Consider the following 14,483-nt stretch of genomic DNA (forward strand, 5'->3'; position numbering starts at 1 on the left):
AATAGCTAGCTAGCTACTCTACATAGCTACAGTATATGGATGGATTGATTGATAGGTAGCTCGGTAGATACGAGCTATCTACCTAGCAAGCTAAATTGCCAGCTAGCTACAGTACATAGGTAGCTACAATACATGGATGGATTATTGTCATTCTTGTCCTTCTCGTCACTATCGTCATTATCATCACTATCGTTATTATCGTTATCATTATTTTTGATGACTATCATTCCTATCATTACTAATAACAATAATACATTTTATTTATGATCGCCTTTCAAAACTCTCAAGGACACTTTACAGTCACGTATTTTTTTATGTGCGGGTTATCATCATTATCATTCTTATGATCATTATTATCATCATAATCATTAGCATCATTATTATTTGTATGATTATTTGTATTATTATTATTGAAAAATACAAATTTTAATTTCTGCAGGTCTAAATGTAGTGATTAATTTTTTTTAATTCCCTCGGATTTTTAAAATAATAATACATATTTTTTATTCTTATAAGATTACAAAATATTACAAAATATTTGTGTATTTTTATTTTTGAAAGAAAATGATTTTGAATGTAGTAATTTTAATATAGTAATTTATTTTAAAAATTCCGTAGTATTTTTAAAATAATATTACATATTTTTTATTCTTCTAAAATTCCAAAATAATTAATAAAGTATTTATATTTTTGAAAGAAAAATATTTTTTTAATATCGTAATTTAATTGAAAGATTCCCTCGTATTTTACATATTTTTTTTATCCTTAGAAAATTATTAAATAATAAAAATATTTAGGTCATTATCATCATTATTATCATTATTATTTGTATGATTATTTGTATGATTATTATTATTGTTGTTGCCGTAAAGTATCCTTGAGAGGCGCTTATAAAATGAAATGTATTATTATTATTAAAGATGGCGACGGTCCCTCAGTTGTGGATAACGGCATTCAAACGCATTTATCGGTGTTTTATTTTTTTGCGTGTATCTCCATGACGAGTTTGTAACACACACACACACACACACACACACGCACACACGAAGCCAGCTGCCACTTGCCATCCGTGTCGTTTTGAGGCCGTGCTCTCATTTGCTTCTCTATTAACCCTCGGCTGTCCCGCCACACGGTCTCTTCAGTGACTCGCTGACCTCCATTTAAAAAAAAAAAAAAAAAAAAAAAAAAAACAATCTTTTTAGGCCACCTCTTTTCTAAACAATAAGAAAAAAAAGGGAAGGTAAAGTACAAAGGGGTGACACTGATTGCGGCCGGGAATCAATTTGGTCTTCACTGAGGAGAAGGAAGTAATGTAAAAAAAAAAAAAAAAACGCCAATGCTATGTGCTATGTGAGTTGTTCTTTTAAAGCACAAAATGGGAGGCAGGCTAACTGTACGTGTCCAATTCAAGAAGAATCGGGGTGATAATTGCACATCCGTCCGTCCATCCATGTACCGTAGCTAGCTATGTACAGTAGTTAGCTAGCTATTTAGCTAGCGAGCTAGATAGCTACTATTTACCTAATAATAAGAAAAATAGGAAGGATAGTGATGATAGTAATGATAATAATGATAATGATGATAGTAATGCTAGTAATGAAAGTAATGATAGTAATGATAGTAATGATGATAATAATGATAATGATAACGATGATGATGATGATGATGATAATAATAATAATGAGAATCAGAATATGAAAATATGATAATATGATAATAATAATGACAATAATAAGGATATGATGACAGTGATGATAGTAATGATATTAATGACAATAATGATAATCATGTTAGTAATGAAAATAATGATGATAATGATGATAATAATACTAATACTACTACTAATGATAATGATAATAATAATAATAATAATAATAATGATAAGGATAATGTGAATATATGAAAATATGCTAACATGATAATATGATAATGATAATGAAAATAATAATGAAAATAATGACAACAATAATAATGAGAATCAGAATATGAAAATATGATAATATGATAATAATAATGACAATAATAAGGATATGATGACAGTGATGATAGTAATGATATTAATGACAATAATGATAGTCATGTTAGTAATGAAAATAATGATGATAATGATGATAATAATACTAATACTAATAATAATAATAATGATAATAATAATAATAATAATAATAATAATGATAATGATAAGGATAATGTGAAAATATGAAAATATGCTAACATGATATGATAATGATAATGAAAATAATAATGAAAATAATGACAACAATAATAATGAGAATCAGAATATGAAAATATGATAATATGATAATAATAATGACAATAATAAGGATATGATGACAGTGATGATAGTAATGATATTAATGACAATAATGATAGTCATGTTAGTAATGAAAATAATGATGATAATGATGATAATAATACTAATACTACTACTAATAATAATGATAATAATAATAATGATAAGGATAATGTGAAAATATGAAAATATGCTAACATGATAATATGATAATGATAATGACAATTATAATGAAAATAATAATGAAAATAATGACAACAATAATAATGAGAATCGGAATATGAAAATATGATAGTATGATAATAATAATGACAATAATAAGGATATGATGACAGTGATGATAGTAATGATAGTAATGATATTAATGACAATAATGATAGTCATGTTAGTATAATGAAAGTAATAATGATGATAATAATACTAATAATACTACTAATAATAATGATAATAATAATAAGGATAAGGATAATTTGAAAATATGCTATTATGATAATATATAATGACAATAATGACAAGAATAACAATAATAATAATAATTAATAATAATTAATAATAATAATTAATAATAATTAATAATGATAATAATTACTACTACTACTAATAATAATAATAATAATAAACAACAACATCAGTTTTCCAAATAATTTCAAAATGGTGATGAAAGGCTCCATGGCTTAATCATACACTCAAAGTTTGAAGCTGCAACACATTTTTTTTTCTATTGCACTTTGCATAAACCCTGAAGTGTAAACAAGAAATCAAATGACTTAAAATAAAAAAATAAAAATTTTATTATTATTTTATTGTCAACCTTCTTAACACGTGGATGCTTTGGACTTCATTTAACGGTAGCAAAGAAAACGGTTTGCACTGGATGAACTTTAACGAGAAAAGTGATAAGGGAGCAAATTAAAACACGGGCGGGCGACAAATACATGAAGAAGAGGGGGGGGGGGCGCAAAAAAAAAAACAGATGAGAAAGCGAAACAAAGATAAGAAGAAGGGAGAGAACGTTTATAAGATGAAATTAATTAAATGTTTGCACTGAGGACGCTCGTAATTCACGCTGTCGCCCCCCGGGGAGCTCGCCCTCGCGTAAACAAGACCATCATAAAACAAAAATATAATAATCGTCGTAAACATAAGGAGGAGAAGAAGAAGAACGCAAAATGGAGGCGAGGGGTTGAAAGCAGCTCGCAAGAACGTTACTGTTAACTCATTCACTGCCATTCACAAATTTATTATATGAAAATATGATGTAGAGCGCCATTCCTGAGGGTTTTTTTTTTCATGCTTGGGTGTCGATAAAGCACAGTTTTTTTTCTTCTGACATCCGCATTCCCGTCAGCGTCGATTTTGCGCACTTTTATGTCTCTTTTGTGGGACTTGAAGAGACCCAAAAAAAGACAAAAGCTGGTAGGAGAAAATGTGATTTTTGTAAAGGGGCTACGGTGGCCTTTAAAGGCCAAAAAAAAAAGATTGCGCAAGAGATCGGATGGGAGTTGCTGAACCCGACAAGCGTTTGCGCAACACTCGATATTTATCTTCATCGGGGCGCAGATGCGCAAATCCATATTTGGATCGGGAGCAGATGGTTGCTTTTTGTCGACGAGATGAATTATAGATTCATAAAAGCAAATATTTGAAGGCGGCTGGTGTGCAATTAGGTTGCTCCGAATGTTGGAGTCAGGACCGCCGAGGACTCTGGGAAAAAACGCATCTGGCAAAGTTCGATCGCCCAAAGGAATTTTTTTGATTAATTGACCTGCCGTCCGTCAACGGTCTGTTTTGTTTGTGTGTGTGTGTGTGTGTGTGTGTGTGTTTGTATGACTAGTCTTGTGAGGACCAATACAATACAATACTGTTAGCTATCTATTAGCTCTCTAGCTTTCTATCAGCAGAGTTACATAGCTATCTATTAGCTGCCTATTAGCTCGCTAGATTTCTATCTGAGTTACTTCTGGGTTGAGTGAAGACCTAGCTAGCTATCTGTTAGCTATCTGTGAGCTATCTATTAGCTAGCTAGCTTTCTATCTGAGTTACTTCTGGTTTGAGTGCTGGCGCATGTGGCTGCCGCTGCTCACCCACAGAAAAACCTACCCTGTGACTGTAAAGTGACCTTGAGAGTTTCGAAAGTCACTTATAAATCAAATGCATTATTATACGATGATGATGATGATGATGATTATTATTATTATTATTATTATTATTATTATCATTATTATTACTACTGTCACCATTATTATTACTATTACTATACTATACTATACTATACTATACTATACTATACGTCTGTGTAAGCTCTCAGTCGTACAGGAATGGTCCATCGATGAAAAGGTTTCTTCAGCCGTCATCTGTACTTCTTTGAAGGTGTCGGACGTTTCACGTCTTATCCAAGAAGCTTCGTCAGCAAACCAAAGTCTTACTGGTAGTTTCGGCCCTATATATATATTCCTACAGTCCAGACGTACTATACTATACTATACTATACTATACTATACTGTACTATACTATACTATACTATACTGTAATGTACTGTACTATACTGTACTATACTATACTATACTATACTATACTATACTATAACTATACTGTAATGTACTGTACTATACTATATTATACTATACTATACTATACTATACTATACTATACTGTAATGTACTATATTGTACTATACTATACTATACTGTAATGTACTGTACTATACTATACTATACTATACTATACTATACTGTAATGTACTATACTGTACTATACTATACTGTAATGTACTGTACTATACTGTACTATACTATACTATACTATACTATACTGTAATGTACTATACTATACTATACTGTAATGTACTATACTATACTATACTATACTGTAATGTACTATACTGTACTATACTATACTATACTATGCAATGCAATACAATAGTTAAAATCTGACCTGCTATAACTGTAACTATAAAAACATGGCTGACAAGTAACAGACCGCCCTCACCACATTTTGATTGACTTGCCGCCCTTGTTGACAAGCAGCTGTCGTTTTTGTCCCCGTTGCTCATCTGATGACATTCAAAAACAAGAAAGCAGCATTTGAAAGTTGATCGATTTTGTTCCGGGGTGGCAATCCAAAAAAAAAAAAAAACGATCAAATCCTCTTAAACAGCTCAATTGGAAGCACCCCCGCTGTCGGCGATTGTTGTGGTACGTTCCGTCGAGCCAACGGGGCTGCCGGGCGACGGCCATCCTTTCGTCCGCATTGATTAAGCGGTCAGACTGCTTTGCCGCAGATAATGTTTTAATTAATGGACTTCAATATCCAATTAAGATGAGATGTAGATTCTTTATAGAGGTCCTTTTGAATAAAAGGCAGGTGAGCCCGGGAGGGGGGGGCGGGCGTTATGGGATGTTGTTTGGATCAATAGTCTGGTTGAGCAGTTCATTGACAAGTTGTACGCAGACTGCAAGTCTATACAACATGACTTTTGGCAAATGGGGGAGAAATAATGACATTTGGTGGACGTTAGCGTAGCCCCACAAAAATAAAAAAAAACTTTATGGGAAATCCTGCCTCAAAAAACTCCAACTTAGTGTTTGGTTTAGGTTTTTTTTTGGAAGTATTTCAAAGGTGAACTTGTGGGAGGGATTTTGGAATCTTGTTGACGAATTTAGCGAATGTGAAAATATTTTGCGTTTTGGTGGCGTCTTGATCACAATTGGTCAGCAAAATGTAACAAATAATGGCTGAAATGTGATATCATGTTGCTCACTTGAACTAATGAGCTCTCGAGCCGACTACGTCCTATTTAGCTGGCTATCTAGCTGGCTACCTATTTGCTATCCATTAGCTAGCTAGCTCGCTATCTAGAAGGCTATCTAGCTGGCTACCTTGCTAGCCATCTATTTGATATCTATTTGCTAACTAGTTATCTAGATGGCTACATTGCTAGCTATTTATTTGATATCTATTTGCTAACTAGTTATCTAGCTGGCTACGTAGCTAGCTATTTGATATCTATTTGCTAACTAGTTATCTAGATGGCTACATTGCTAGCTATTTATTTGATATCTATTTGCTAAGTAGTTATCTAGCTGGCTACCTAGCTAGCTAGCTATTTGATATCTATTTGCTAACTAGTTATCTAGCTGGCTACCTAGCTAGCTAGCTATTTGCTATCTACAGTATATATATATATATGTATATATATATATATATATATATATATATATATATATATATATATATATATATATATATATATATATATATCATACATACATATTTTAAAATTCTCTTTCTACGTGCTTTTAAAAAGCAATTTTAAAAGAAAACAATATTTAGATGGTATTTTGTATAAATACAAAAATAATAATTTTATTTTCTACAGGTTTAAATGTAATCATTTATTTGAAAAAATTCCCTCATATTTTAAAAATAATATTTTTATTCTTATAAAATTATCAAATTATGTAAAAAATATTTGTATTGTATTTTTGAAAGAAAACACTTTTTTTAGTCTTACTTTTATTTTGTAGTTTTAAATGTAGTTATTTTTTATTTTTTATTCCCTCATATTTTAACATAAATATTTTTTTTTTATTCTTAGAAATGATAAATAAAATATAAATAAATTAATTAAAAAATACTTTAGTATTTGTATTTTCCTCACCGCAATTTTCAAACAATCATATTAAAAGTAAAAAAAAATGTTAACATTTTTGTTCTGGATATCTTGAAAGATGAAATAAAAATACATTTGAAAGCTAGCTTGACTCGCTACGAATGGACTTAGCTCGCGCTAATCGTCCACGTCGAACTTTATTAGTCACCAAAGCAAATTCAGCGGTGAAAAGGACATTTTTGGGAACGGGAAAATTTCTCTGGGAAAAGTCGTTCCTTGTTTTTAAAAGACGCAACACAAAATCAAGAGCAGGGATGGGGCAGGTGAGGGGATTTATGGGGGGGGGGGGGTGTCCGACTGTGATAAATAAAAGTCACCTTGCAAAAGGTCCGACCTTTCCGCTCATTAGATGAAAGGAAAGAGAACAGGGGGAAACTTTCACCCCCCTGCGTCTCCATTTGTCCCGTTGGCCCAGAAATGAACGTCTGGCATGTTTTTTAGCAATTAGCCAGTTAGCGTTAGCGTTTGACGTGACCTCGAGGTGACCTTTGATAACCTGACGTTTTTTTTTTTTTGTTATTGTATCAGGCGCGAGAGGTTTAGGTCAAGTTCTGACCTCATGCTGAAGATTGATGAGGGCGAGTTGTTTTCTTCTTCTTCTTCTTCTTCTTCTTCTTCTTCTTCTTCTTCTTCTTCTTCTTCTTCTTCTTCGTCTGGGTAATCGTCAATTCATCATTCACGTTCCTGCAAAGTGATCACGTTGCAGATCGTCTCTCCGAATGACCCGTGTAGCGATCGTCTGACAATCGCACACAATCTTTCTCCCCAAATGAATGAATGAATGAATGAATACATGAATGTGTAGATTTGTAAATAAATAAATACATACATAAATACATATATGAATAAATTAATATGTAGATATGTAAATAAATAAGTAAATGCACAAATAAATAAATAATTAGATACATACATGACTAAATAAATGAATGAATGAATTAATTAATATGTAGATACGTAGATATGTAAATAAATACATACATAAATACATATCTAAATAAATTAATAAATATGTAGATATGTAGATATGTAAATTAAATAAGTAAATGCATAAATAAATCAATACATGACTAAATAAATAAATGAATGAATGAATGAATGAATATGTAAATATGTAGATATGTAGATACGTAGATATGTAAATAAATAAATACATACATAAATGAATACATGAATGAATGAATGAATGTGTAGATACGTAGATTTGTAAATAAATAAATACATACATAAATACAGATATAAATAAATTAATATGTAGATATGTAAATAAATAAGTAAATGCATAAATAAATAAATACATGACTAAATAAATGAATTAATTAATTAAAATGTAGATACGTAGATATGTAAATAAATACATACATAAATACATATTTAAATAAATTAATAAATATGTGGATATATGTAGATATGTAAATAAATAAGTAAATGCATAAATAAATCAATACATGACTAAATAAATAAATGGATGAATGAATGAATGAATGAATGAATGAATATGTAAATATGTAGATATGTAGATACGTAGATATGTAAATAAATAAATACATACATAAATGCATATATAAATAAATATATGAGCAAGCATGTGAATAAATATGTTAATAAATTTATAAATAAATATATAAATAGATATGTAGATAAGTAGATACATACGTACATATATGAATGCGTGAAGGCACAAATAAATGAATAAATAGATGGATAAATCATTACATAAATACAAATATAAATACATAAATAAATACATAAATACATACATACATAGATACAAATAAATAAATACAAATACACAAATACATATTTTTAGGAAAACAGTTCTTTTATTTAAAACAAAGATTTATTTAAACCGATAATAATTGACTTTACAAAAAGTTTTCCTTTAAAACAGCCCTTTAAAAAAATATCTTATTTTGAAAAAGAAAATCTTTTTTAGTACTTGATATTTTATGAATTAATACTTTCCTTTAAATTGGTTGGGGAAAAAGTGTTGTTTTCTTCATATAATAATGAATATTAAAAAAAAGTTCATTTTGGAAAATTGTTTTTTTTAAACGACTTTTTTTTCAACATTTTGAACACAAAAAAATATATATAACGTTTTATCTTTGTTTTCAAGCATTGAAATATATAAATATTAATAATAATAATAATAATAATAATAATGTCGGTGACACTATTTCCAGTTGGGATGGCAAAGTCCGCCGCCAGCTGATGAAAAGTTGTCGGCATCAAAGCGTGACAGCACATTAGCGTCTTTTAATAGCCCGCCTGACGGTCTCTCATCGGTCGTCATGACGGCGCTATTAAAAGACAGCTCGCCACGTCGCCTGTTCTTCAACTTGAAGGACATGACGAACGAACGCGCGCGATGATTTTCAATCATGGCTACTTAAAAAAAAACAAAACAAAACAAAAATTGACATCAAAAAGTCGCCATTCTCCCGGGAACGGACGGAATCGCTGTGGAGTTAGTTATAACGCTTCAAGAACGCCTTTCATCCGCCGTCCGCCGCCATTTTGTCCGACGCGTGTGTCATAAAAGCAAATGAACGGCCATTTTGTCCTTGTTAATGGCGGGAATTAGCGCTTCTTTTCGCGCCTTGCTAGGGTGGAAGAGTCATTTTCGTGATTCATGGTTTGCCGTTGTCGTTTCCACAACGTTAGCCGAGCGAGTTGACCCGTTAGCCGGGTTAATGAAAGTACAATCGAGGTTCTTAAACCTGTCAATCATGTCAGCTTTTGAAATTAAATGTAAAATGGATGAGTAATGTAAAAAAATGTAAAAAAAAGTATAGGGATCATTTTACTACTACTTAAAAACGCTTTTTTCACCATGTTTTTAAAAATTACTTTCCCATATACATAAAAAATAAAATTACAAACATTATTTATATGGCCTACGTCACGGGTGTCAAAGTCAAGGCCCGCGGGCCAAATCCGGTCCGCCACATCATTTTTTTCGGCCCGCGAAAGCAAATCAAACTTGTTAAATTCCATGATGATTTCTAAAATCTGAGCCAAAATTTCATATTTTTGGATGTCAACCACAATAAAAGTCATTATTCTTGACTTCAGATTTGAAAATGAGTTATTCATTAATTTGCCGTGTGCTCTAAATGTAATATTTGAAGGGATTTAAACATTCTAATGGGTTCCCCAAATTCATAACGGCCCTCGAGAGGAAACCATAACTACAATGTGGCCCGCGGCAAAAAATGACTTTGACACCCCTGGCCTATGTAAAAGAAAAAAGTGAGGAAAAATATACATTGAAAAATACTAATTTTATTTTCTGTAGGTCTAAATGTAGTGATTTTTTTTAATTCCCTCGTATTTTTAAAATAATAATAATAAATATGTTTTATTCTTATAAAATTACAAAATATTTGTGTATTTTTATTTTTGAAAGAGAATAATTTTGAATGTAGTAATTTTAATTTAGTAATTTATTTTAAAAATTCTGTCGTATTTTTAATAATAATAATAATAATAATATTACATATTTTTTATTCTTCTAAAATTCCAAAATAATTAAACAAATTTTAAGTATTTGTATTTTTGAAAGAAAAATAATTTTTAATATAGTAATTCATTTTAAAAATTCCCTCGTATTTTACATATTTTTTTATTCTTAGAAAATTATTAAATAATAAAAATATTTAGTTATCTGTATTATTTAAAGAAAAAAAAAAAATAATTTTAAAATTTCTGTTGCATTTGTAAAATAATACTACGTATTTTTTATTCTTAGAAAATAATAAAATAATAAAAAATATTTAGATATTTGTGTTTTTGAATGAAAATACTTTTTTGAATGTAGTAATTTTTTTAATTAATTTGTATTTTTTGAATAATATTAAATATTTTTATTCTTAGAAAATTATGAAATAATAAAAAATATTTAGGTATTTGTGTTTTTGAACGAAAATACTTTTTTGAATGTAGTATTTTTTTTAATTAATTTGTATTTTTCGAATAATATTAAATATTTTTATTCTTACAAAATTATGAAATAATATAAAATAAGCGAGTTTTGAAAGGCGCTTAGAAATGAAATGTATTTTTATTACATTAGCTCACGAGTCGCCTTTTGCTAGTTGTCATCCAACTTTATTTGCTTTGTCACCAAAGCAAATCCAGCGATGAAAATGACACTTTACCGTGACGAGCATCTGTTCCTTCCATCTGCGGGGGCTTTCCAAGACCAACAATATACACGTCTTTTACGGACGTGCGGCGCTTAGCGACAAGCTAGCCCGATCCGACATACGCCCGGTGAAAGCTCCGCTAATTCGTAAGCGCCTCTCCCTGTCGTCGTGCGTTCAGTCCCTCTCTGCTGACTTTATCGCTTGCCTCCCAGTTGATTCCCAAACGCGAAGGAGCGAGCGAGGCGAAGCGACGGCGTCCGCATGAATAATTCAGCCGCGTTGCGTGCGGGATAATAACTGCAAATTGGACGCGGGTTGCTGTATTGGCGGCGTGACGCTTATGAGCGCTTTATCCCCCCGTTTAAGTCAAGTGACACTTTGGCAAATTGAGTTCAAATCACCACCTCTGTTGACTTGAGTGATAGCTGTCAATCCAAGGACAACCGACGCCTCCGGACAAGTTGTGTCCATAATTTGTAAAATGGCTTCAAATGACTTCTACTGAGCGTATTTGACAAAGATTCCACCGCATATAGCTGTATTTTACATTTTAAGACTCGCGCTGAATATTCCGGAAGTCTTGTTTTTGAGTTGGTGACGAGTCCGTACGTGACGTCACTGAAGGAACGCCCCTGACGAGAAAAAAAAAGGACACATTGTAGCAGTCCTTCCATCACGTCAATGCTTGTTTGGTCTGAAAACCTCATGTTGCACCAGAAAGAGCCAGAAGAGGGCGTCCAAGTTCCATGTAAGGAATTTATCAGCCTGTGGAAACGGGCTGATTCATTCCTCACAGGAGCTCGGTGGCCGTTTTCTGCCTCTTTTTGGGTGAGACATTTCCCCCCAATGTTGCCTCAAAATGGCACGGAATAAATCGATTGCAAACATGTATGCTTTCCTCTTCAGAACTATTTGAATCATATTCATAACTGGATGTGTAACAAGAAAGCGCATATTCTCCGAATCTGAAGCCATTGTTTTGATTCTAGAGCAAGGCAAAGACGTCCTTGTGTGACGTCACAAACTGGGGGCGGGACTTTCTGAAAATGCCCAATTCGCAGCTCAATTTTTTGCAGATTTTGGACACTTTAAGTCATTTTTATTGGTGTTTTGCATTTGACTAAAAATATCATACTGCGTGTTTTGGGTATTTTAGATGCTATAAAACGTTTTTCTGATAAGTCAGGAAACAAAAAAACAGTGTCGGTTGTCCTTTAAAGGTGTCAAATAAGCACATTGACGAAGACGCCGCTTCATATATATATATATATATATATATATATATATATATATATATATATATATATATATATATATATATATATATATATATATATATATATATATTAGCATTTTAATTTTCTCCTGATGATGATAAAGAAGCGATTAGTATTTGCGGCGCCATTCGGCAAGGCCGCATTACGGGAGGTGGCGACCTCTCGAAGGCGCGCAAAAATTAATTTTAGAAGGGGGGGGGGGGCGCAATTCCAGCGTCAATGTTGCGGCCTGCTGACCTTTGACCTCATTTCTGCCGGCGTGAAAAATGGCCGGCGATTTAATATTTAGCATCGACGTCAAAGCGGGCTTCCGAATGGATGCAAGGGTTGGGATTTTTCACCAAAAAACGCAGTCACACTCAAATGTTGTGTAATTCTACCACCCCCCCCCAAAAAAAAAAAATGGTGGAGTCTCGTCAATGTCATATTATTATTTTTTTAAATATGCTTGCATGTTTTTTTTTTTTTTTTTTTTTTAGTTTTTCATGTAAAAAGAACATTCTCTTCGTCACGGCTGCCATTTTAGCCCACCCGCGCTCCAAAAATGCTAATCCCGTTAGCCACGCTAGCGCGCTTTCTGTCGAGAAACTGCGAAGGAAGCGTGTCAGCGTCATGCAGGCAGGTGTAAGTAAGGGGAGATGAGGGATGGTGGGGGGTTCGAAACACCGAGACAAGCACAACGTTTGGGAAATGTTGGGATTTGCTTCCTAAAGATCAATGTAATCTCGTCAATGCTACAAGCGCAAAAATGGCTGGTGGGGGGCGCTTTCAAAATAAAAGCTTTACGACACACAGGATTTAAAGTCAAATGTTTAGTGTGTTCTTCTTTTGTGTGTGTGTGTGTGTGTGTGTGTGTGTGTGTGTGTGTGTGTGTGTGTGTGTGTGTGTGTGTGTGTGTGTGTGTGTGTGTGTGTGTGTGTGTGTGTGTTTCTTTCTTTGTAGTTCGGATTTGTAGTTGATTAATTAGCTCATTCACTGCCAGACGTGCAAAAATGTGTCCACTCCAGTGCCAGGGTTTTTGTCATTTTCACTCAAATTCCAGGAGCCACAAAATCTTGAGTTTTAGGACTACATAAACATTAAAATCAGCGCAAGAAACCTTAGACTGTCTTTTTTTCATCAGAAAGAAAGAGTTAATTCCTAAGTTATATGAGTCTGGAGTTATGTGAGCTTGAAATGGGAATGTGAACGGAAATGGAAATGTACAAAAGGCAAATGCTGCCCCTTCGTAACAGGAAAAAACATTGCCAGAGGACTGACCATCGCTTTATCGTCATGTCAACAACCCGAAAGAAACTCAAATAGATAGAAATCTAGCTAGCTAGCTAATAATAAGAAAAAAACTGCTGATTCCTAAATATATATGTATATTATGTTATATGTTGTTTTGTTTTTTTGTTTTTTATTTTATGTTACTTCCCGGTTGAGTGAACGCTGGCGAGTGTGGCTGCCGCTGCTCACCCGCAGAAAAAAAATATCCTGTGACTGTAAAGTGTCCTTGAAAGTTTTGAAAGGCGCTTATAAATGAAATGTATTATTATTAGTATTATTATTATTATTATTGTTGTTATTATTATTATTATTATTATTATTATTATTATTATTATTATTGTTATATGTTTCTGGAGTTATCTGAGCTTGAAATGGGGGCGCCTGTACAAAATACAATACAAGCTGAATCTGTAACAAAGCGCTAACATGGACAAAAGGCAAATGTTGTCCCCTCGTGGAAGGGAAAAAAAAAACATCGCCAGAGGTCTGACCAGCGCTTTATCGGCACCCCCGCAAGAAAAACCAAAACCCGAACAAATTGGGTCCAAGTCATTTTTTCAATTCCTGAATAAATTCAGGAATAGCAGCGAATGAGTTAGCTTAATTGACGGATTGTTCAATTAGCTTTTATTTTTAATCCCAAAAACGACTTTCCCACATTAGCGCACTTTAGAATCTTTTTAGCTCATTTGTTGGTCACCAAGTTGGAAAAACACGCTTGGCCTTGCCGGAGGTGTGCGCCGTTGAGGGCGTAATCAAGAAACGGATGAAAGCGCATCTCCCTCGCGTCCTTCCCACCTGTGACGTCAGGCGGCGGC

Source organism: Hippocampus bargibanti, linkage group LG16 (genome assembly GCF_051943395.1).
Source record: "Hippocampus bargibanti isolate YZ-2025 linkage group LG16, ASM5194339v1, whole genome shotgun sequence".
In the NCBI taxonomy this organism is placed as follows: domain Eukaryota; kingdom Metazoa; phylum Chordata; class Actinopteri; order Syngnathiformes; family Syngnathidae; genus Hippocampus; species Hippocampus bargibanti.